A 6,635-nucleotide genomic window follows, 5' to 3' on the forward strand; every position below is an offset into this window, starting at 1 on the left:
TTCATTCCTTTTAAGGTATTTTAATTTATTTCATTCATTTTTAACTTTAATTTACTTGTTATTTCAGTTACAGTTCTTATTTATTTCACTTCTTTTCCTTCTTGTCATTTTGTTTTTTATTCTTTTCTTTCAAGAATTTTATTTCTAAGTTTTTATTTTGCTTTATTTATTTTCTTGCTTTGTAATTTATTACAAATATTTCGACATGTACAATTACGATACCTATGCTATGTAATTTCTGGGTTGAGCTCTGTCTTTTTCAAGAGAGTCGTATCTGCTCTCTGGACTGAGATTTTGATACAAACTTGATTTGACATCCTGTCGAGATTACCAAAAATTAAGTGAAATAAATTAAATTGGCATACTCGGTGGGACTCTGGGTTAAGCTAAAGAATCAAGGTATGTATGCGATTACGCAGTGGCAAATTAATAATGTCTGATAGAGCCTCAACTTTAAATGATACGTCGAATAATGATATTGGAGAAACTATGAGAGGTCCTGAGACAAAGGTTTCTCCGTCGAATGGTATTTTAGGTCGAAGGATCAACCCTATTATCACAGGAAAAATCTCGTTTACTTTACCTACTATGTGGCTCCCATATGCGTTGCCTCCAAATTATTCTCCGCCATTAGAAAATTCCAATATAGGATATTTAGGAGGCGTAGTCACTACAAGAAACAACCCTTGTACAATCCTAAACCTCCTCTAGGTTATCCTCTAGTGGGTATACCATCTAATTATAACTTTAATATGAAAAATTACAATGCTTATTAATATTTGATCAACAATCCCCCATATTTGGGTTGGTTCCTATATCACAATCTACCTTAATAATACCAAATGTCTTTTCAACACAAGAGGTAGGGGCAATAAGGTTTCCAGTAGGTGCAACACGTACTTTGAATTTTTCAAAAATGTCAAGACAAATTCCTGTCAGAGCGTCGTCTCCTAATATGGTCAAATCCTTAGCCGTGTTCAAATAGAAAATCGAGGATAGTCATCATAACTTAGCCAATATGCTTACTCAACAGATGACTACTGTGTCGAATTCAATGATAGAGAATAACAATGCTAGAGTAGAGCAAGTCGCTCGACGAATTGATGATATTGCAGGAGCAATCAATCAACCTTTTGTACCACCCATAGGTGGAATGTGTAAGATTCAGAATTTTCAAAAAATCGTATTATGAGCCAAATTCAATTTATTTATTCATTAATGACTTTAATTTCAGAAATTATTTTATTAAAGTTAATTAAATCAAGTTTTGATAATTAAATTAGAATTTTTATTTAATTTTTCAATTATTGGATAAATTCTATATTTAGATTATAGATTTTAGTAATTGTAAAATAATAAGTATTTTATATGAATTGATTTAAATAATTGAGATTTGGAGTTTAATATTCTATTTTTTTTAATGAATAAGAAAAATTAATTATATTATCTTATATTTTAAATAAGAATATTTATTTAGAGATAATTTGCAAGTTGATGAATAACGTTATTTTCATATATAATTATTACTGTTTGATTAAATTAGGTTTTTATTTTACTACACTTCCAATTTTACCAAAATACCTACATTAGTCATAAAATCCATAAATTCCACTTTTTTCCCAAATTAAACCCTAACCCTAATTTTTCACTCACACTCTCACCTCACTACACGCACATATACGGTTACAGGGACAGGGAAAAATCAGAAACACCAACACACCCACACACCGAAGCACTCAAGCCCGAGGAAGAAGAAGAGAATAGGAAGGGGAAGACCGCGCCAGCGCACTAGACCTCATCGCCACCGTCGCGTCGTCGTTAAACCATGGAGAGAGAGAGAGAGAGATCATTCGCGGTGGGAGCCAGTGGAGAGAGAGGCGAGTGCAAGCCAGGACCGGGAGGGAGAAGGCGCCGCCGTGCATCCTCGTTGCCGTCACTGGAGATCTAGTCACCGCCGTCGATCGTCCTTGAACCGCGTCGGAAACAGAGCTGTGAACGAGAGGGACGCGTGGCAGGAGCCCGACGCGAGAGGGAGAGCGCGTGCATGCACACAAGGGAAGGACGACGTTGCTGGCGTTGTCGTCGCTGAGGTTTCACCGCCGCTGTGAAAGCTCTGTCACTGTCCAGCTGTCGCCGTCACTGTGGGTCGCGTTGCCAAGTTTTTGTTGTGGGAACCCACTTCTGGTAAGGACGTACTTGCTTCTAGTTTTCATTTTTTTGAATTCCTGGAACCTTGTTTTCACTGCCTGGCTATTATAGTTGCTGTCATCAAAGATTCGGGCCGCCGCCGTCACTTGAGGTAGTTCCCGGAGCTGCTGTCGCTCTGTTGCCTCATTTCTCTTTAGCCGCAGTGAGTTATTCTAGCCTTGAAATCCTTACCGCTATTATTCTGCTATAAATTATTAAGAATTTCACGATGTTAATATCCCAGGGTTGAGTTTTGGAAATTGTATGATTAAAATAAAAGCCGATGCAGTGTCATCCTGCATTGTTTCTCGCGGTGAGACTATTTGGTTCCGTTCCTGTTTACCACAATATTCTATCACTAATGCTATTTTAATTCTGCTTGATATCAACTCCTCGTTAATTTTGATTTTTTTCAGATAAGTCATCATTGTTGTGAACCTTGATTGTCGCTGTTGATATTGCCTAGAAGTCAATGAGGTTGCTGTCGCAAGTTAAGAATAAAAAGGGATTCAATTTTTGAGGTAGGGATTTGTTTTAATAAGAAAATGTTTTGGGGTTTGAATACCTGATAATTTTAGTAGATTAATGCAAATGGATTAATGCCTGTGATGTGTATGATTTTCTGTTGAGATTGATGTGTTGTGTTGTTATCAAATTAGTTTATTTCTGAATTTTTAGTGAAATGGATTGAATCTTTGGATTTTGTTTTTCTTTGATTTAAACTGATAATGATTGGTCATTAGATGCGGGATTTGAAAATGTTAAATTGAAAGGTTGATTTTTGTTGAGTTGAGGTTGAAAAGAGGGGACCCGTGATGGGTGGTAAACTCCGGCTTTTGGGGGAGGTGCTGTCAAAATTTTTTTAAGAATTTGGAGTTGATTTGGCTATAATTTCAAAAACTGAGTTTGATTTGAATTAATTGCCAAAAGAGACAAGTTTTAAATGTTTTAAAGTATTACAAGAGGATCGAATTTTTATGATTTGGTTGATTCATGATTTAAACTTATTTGGTATTTATAATAACGATAAAGATTTGGTTAACTAGCTAGGGATACCAGGAAGTAAATTAATTATAAATTCAAGGGTTTGGGAATAGGAGTGTGAGTTTGAAAGTTTTGTTTGAGATTGAGAGTGATTGTGATGATGAATGGTAATTAAATATGATGATGAAGGATGATGATGGGGAGTTTTAAATATTGTTGAATATGAGATTGAGAATGAGATTGAATACAAGATTGAAAATGAGATCGATGATGAGATGGATTATGATTATGAAATGATATTGAATATGATTTTGATTTTGATACCTGGGTAGTAGCAAGGATGGTGGTTCGTCCCATTTGCTCTAGGTTAATGTTTGAGATTTGATAACGATGATGCTTGATTTAAATTGAATGAATGTATGTTGGAGACCCTGGGCAGTAGCAAGGATGGTGGTTCATCCCGCTTGCTCCAAGTTAGTGATTGTGACACCTGGGTAGTAGCGGCAGTAGTGGTTATATCACTCACTCCAGGTTGAGCTTTTAAATATCTGCCTGGGTAGTAGCCACAGTAGTGGTTATTCCACTGGCTCTGGGTTGAGTAGGTAGTAGCAAGGGGGTTGTAGTCAAACCTACTTGCTCCGCGATGGGTGTTTCAGTCCATGGTTAGCTACCAGGACGTGTCGGGTTGGCTATATAACCGACAGATGATATTATCAGCCATAGGACAAGCATACATCATTTGCATATGTTTGAATTATTTGGGTTTGCTTATTTGTATTGGTTTGCCTAATTGTATATGCCATTCTATGTGATTATGTGCTATTTGCTTTACTTGAACCTACTTGTGTATTATTTGTCTATATTATTTGTGTTTATATAACCGAGAGATCCCTCATGATGGGGGTGGTGATACTGAGGGTTGTACTTGATGTTGATGATGGAATGTTACTGAGAACTGAGTTTTAATACTGAATTGTTGAATTATATGTTGATAGACTGTGGTAATGGAAAGAGATAGGCTGAGTGGAGTGTTGGATAAAAGCTTGAGAATGTATGTTGTAATTATACCTGGTTTCGGATTTTGAATGGGGGAAGTTATTAGGTAGAAAGCCCTTTAGACACGCTTGTGGTCCTTTTAAATTTTAAACTACTCACCGCACAATTTTGTAAACTGAAGAAGTTTCATTGCGGCTTTTCAAAGTAACTATCCGTAAAGCATTTTTTTAGGGTTATTTCAAGGATAAACTATTTTTTTTAATGAAACTAATTCTATTTGCAAGTATCTCTTTACTTTGATAGTATTTTCGCCCCTACTGAGAACCTGCGAGGACGATGTTCTCAACCCCCTACAGATTTCATTTTTAGTGACAGGTTCAGGAAGCATTGGCGCGAAGCCGCGGCCGATCTACAAGATTTATACATATATGTTGTATTTTTTTTGTTTGATGGTTTAGTTGAGATTTTTACCCCTCGTCAATTGTCATTTTGAGATTTTAGAGGGGCAGGACTTGTATTTTAAGTTTTGAATAAGTCTATGTATTTATTATTGTGTGATTAGGTGAATTAAGTAAAGACTTTTCGATTTCATAACTAGGGATTCGGTTTGTATTTGTGAAGGCTCAATATTAAATAAATATAATATTAAATTAAAGGAGAAGAGTTTAGTAATGCTTGGACTTTTAGTACGATCATGAGGTGCTAAAAGTTAGGGTGTTACAGAATGAATGCCAATAATCCTCCTGTAATACTAAATAGGGAAATGACACTACAAGAAAAATATTGAGTACCGTCAGATTTAGCGTCACAGAGTAGCGGCGGATTTACTAGCAATAACCACGTCAAATTCATAAGGTTTTTTTAATTACCGATGGATTTTATTTTTTAAAGGTAAATCCGCCAGTAATTTTTGGAGGAAAAATAAATTAAATTGGCGATGCATTTTGTTGACCCACAATGGTTTACCGTTATAATTTTCTGATGGTAAATTTGATCGTAAAGGTGGCTTAAATTAAAATCACGAACCCCTTTCCCCTCATTCGAGCCCTCACCACCATCTCCACCATGCCTTTCTCTCTCGTGTTCCAGCTGCCGCCATCGAGACCACCGCCGTCGCCACCCCCTCTCTGTCGCCGTGAACCCCCACTGTCGACGTCTCCTTCTCCTCCTTCTTCCCTTCCTTCTCAGCGCCGCCGCGGTCCTCTCTTCCTTCTCCTTTTGTCCTTCTCAACCTATAGCCAGCAGCTCCCTGTTCTAGCAGCTGACGAATGCCATCTTTAGCGCCGGCAATAACCTAGTGTCGTTGCCTTCCTCCCTCCTTCTCTTTGCTTTTTGCACCCTACATTTAAGGTTTCTTGTTTAAACTTTTTTTTCAAATCCTGTTAGTTAGTTTTAATTCATTAGATTAATTTAATTAGTTTAGTTAGTTTAATTTTTTGTTTTAGTGGATTTAGATGGTTAGGATAGTTTAGTTTAGATTTATAGGTTCTGAATTATTGCTGAAAGTGTGTGGAACTATTCTGAATTTGCTGATTGAATTAATAGAGAAATTGTTGCTGAGTTTATTTGGTTAATTATTTAATTGTGCTCATTCACTGTGTTAATTGATATTTTGTTTTTTTGCTATTTTGAATTAATTAGACTACTGTCTAATAAATTGAATTTATGATCAACGCTGTTAACTTTTTTTTCTTTTTGGTATTATTGATGTTGAATTTTATGAATTGGTGTTGCACATATTACTTGTTAATGCTAAGTTATGTTGTTTATGACTTTAGATGCCAAATATTTGTAAATATGCCTAAAAAAACTTTTATTGAAAATTTTAGTCAATCTCTTGAAATCATTGCTTGTTCTTCTCTTGTTTTGACTATTTGCATAGATGAAATTTGATTTGTTTAATTTTAGTTTAGGTTTGATTAGAACTTCATTTTTAATTTTCAATCAGGTTCAAAGTTAGTTCAATTTATTTTTCTAATCTTAGTGAATTTAGGTTGATTAAGTTAGGTTAGATTCAATACACATTAGGTTTTGAATTGTTAAACTGTTTAGAATTGTCTAATTGTGTTAATTGCTGCATTGATGACTGTTTTGTTGAGAAATTATTATTGAGATTGTTTGATAATTTGATATTTGCAGACATGTTGACAGGTAGAGGTGATGCGGATCAGGTTGCTAGTCGTGGTCGTAGCTATTGTCAAGGTAGAGTGAAGGTTTCTTCCGGTACCCTTGGGAATTCTGGCTCCTTTTCCTCTACTCCGACCACCCCGGTGACGGACAGGTTGCGGGTTTAATAGGCCAGCCGCTCATCATGGTCCTTAATCCCAACTACGTGCCTCTGTCTATGGCGATGACGACACTTCCTACCGCTCAGCAGCCCGCGTCTACGTCGACGCCGCCTCCTGCCACGGATGCTACGGCCCCAGTATCCAGCCACAATAGTGAGCCAGAAACTGATGCCCCACCAC

At 36.5% G+C, this 6,635-nt stretch overlaps 1 long non-coding RNA gene across 1 annotated transcript; it reads left to right on the forward strand.

The window, feature by feature from the left end:
• Positions 1-1,656: 1,656 nt before the first annotated feature.
• On the forward strand, positions 1,657-5,268 carry LOC130941573 (uncharacterized). Its single transcript, XR_009070652.1, has 5 exons — positions 1,657-2,184; positions 2,260-2,350; positions 2,432-2,500; positions 2,604-2,708; positions 4,524-5,268. It is a non-coding gene; the product is annotated as an uncharacterized LOC130941573 (long non-coding RNA).
• The last annotated feature ends 1,367 nt before the right edge of the window (positions 5,269-6,635 follow it).

The sequence above is a fragment of the Arachis stenosperma genome, chromosome 7 (assembly GCF_014773155.1).
Source record: "Arachis stenosperma cultivar V10309 chromosome 7, arast.V10309.gnm1.PFL2, whole genome shotgun sequence".
Lineage (NCBI taxonomy): Eukaryota > Viridiplantae > Streptophyta > Magnoliopsida > Fabales > Fabaceae > Arachis > Arachis stenosperma.